At 43.6% G+C, this 1,947-nt stretch overlaps 1 protein-coding gene across 11 annotated transcripts in view; it reads right to left on the minus strand.

Annotated features, from left to right (window-relative positions):
• The window catches only part of LOC102774714 (ankyrin repeat and KH domain-containing protein 1), a 134,672-nt gene that overhangs the window by 68,843 nt on the left and 63,882 nt on the right, over positions 1-1,947 (minus strand). The window lies entirely within an intron of this gene.

Here is a 1,947-nt window from a genome sequence, read left to right on the forward strand (position 1 = left end):
GCACATAAATTTTAAATAGCTGAACAAAGTGATATAACAGCAAGAGGAGATTTAAAAGTGAGTTGGGCACGGCCAGTGTGGTTCAACCGTTGAGCATGGACCTATGAACCAGGAGGTTACAGTTCGATTCCTGGTCAGGGCACACGCCCCAGGATTTGATCCCCAGTGGGAGGCATGTAGGAGGCAGCTGATCAATGATTCTCTTTCATCATTGATGTATTTATCTCTCTCTCCCTCTCCCTTCCTCTCAGAAATCAAGTTCAGGCACTCAGGGATTAAGAAACTATATCATATGAAAGACTAGTAAAATTAACACTGAATCAACCTAAACAATTGGGAGAAACGGTCATAAAACAGAATGTAAATGTTATACAACTAAAGTAATAATAAAATATAACTCCTGAAAACCTTATGGTGCAAGATACATTACATTCCTCTTTCAGAATGAAGTAAATAGATACTGTCTAAATATTTGACTTTTTAAAAATAAATATGTTCTTTAAAAAAATTAACAGGAGAGAACCAAGATGACAGCATAGGTAAACACCTGTACTTGCTGCCTCCCACAACCACATCAAAATTACAACTAAAATACATAACAACTATCATCCAGAACCATAGGAAAGCTGGCTGAGTGGAAGTACTACAACTAGAGAGGTTAAGAAGAAAGCGCATTGAAACTGGTAGGAGGTGCGGAAGCGTGGCACGGGCTGGCACCCGGTTGTGCTGCTTTTTTAATTGGGAGGGAGATACAACACAGTCATTGTTCCTGTGTTGGGACCTCCCAGGTGTAGGGCTGACTGGCAGCCACTGCTGTTTGCTCTGCCCTGCAGATTCCAAGACCCCACCCTACCCAATTTATAACCCCACCCAAGCTGTGCGGAAGCAGCTTTCGCATATGAATGGCCTGTCCTTTCTCAGCCTAAAACCTGTCAAACAAGCTGCAGCTGGGTCAGGGAGCCCCAAAGCTATCAAAAGAAGGCCCAAGACCACACCAGCACCAGCCTGCCTTGCTTCTCAGCTGGGCCTCCTCTGGTCACTTCCAAACCCAATAAAGAGGAGGAATTTGCAGATTTCTCTGTAGCTCCTGCTGGGTGGCCCCAGGCAGTGGCTGACTTTGCACCTCCTTGGAGATCCAAGAGCCAGTGTATCCAATGGTCAGTGCAAGACCATATCAGATTACAACTCTTCACATCCATAAGTGACACACTCAAGGAGCAGACTCAGTAAGTACCAAAGCCCCACTGAAACAAGTCCTGCCCCATAAGGGTGTCTCCTGCACAGCAGCTCTTCCATTATGGACACAGCCAATTGGCCTGGAGGTCAATTCCTCTGTGATATCAACAGCAATCAAGGCTCAACTACAACAAGTCTGTGCACACAGCCCACAAAGGGGTGCACCAAGAGTGTCCACCTCAGGTAATTGGGGAAACTGAGCCACTGGGCCCGATAGCACACCTACTATACAAGGCCACTCTATCAACTCAAGGAGACTTAGCAGCTACCCAATACATAGAAACAAACACAGGGAAGCAGCCAAAATGTGGAGACAAAGAAACATGTCACAAATGAAAGAAATGGAAGAAAGCAAAATACTGGATATAGAGTTCAAAACCACAGTTATAAGGTTACTCAAGAATCTTCTAGAAACCTCCGAGGGACTTAGTGAGAACTTCAAGGATCTTAGTGAGAATGTGAAAAAAATGGAAAAGGACCAGTCAGAAATTAAGCATACACTGACTGAAATAAAGAATAATATACAGAGATTCAACAGTAGACTAGAGCATCCCAAGAATCAAGTCAAATACTTGAAATACAAGGAAACAACCAGAAGAGCAAAAAGAAAAAATAATCCAAAAATATGAAGATAGTGTAAGGAGCCTCTGGGACAATTTCAAGTGTACCAACATGTGCATCATGGGGGTACCAAAAAGAGCAGAGAGAGGA

Source organism: Myotis davidii, unplaced genomic scaffold (assembly GCF_000327345.1).
Source record: "Myotis davidii unplaced genomic scaffold, ASM32734v1 scaffold545, whole genome shotgun sequence".
NCBI lineage: Eukaryota > Metazoa > Chordata > Mammalia > Chiroptera > Vespertilionidae > Myotis > Myotis davidii.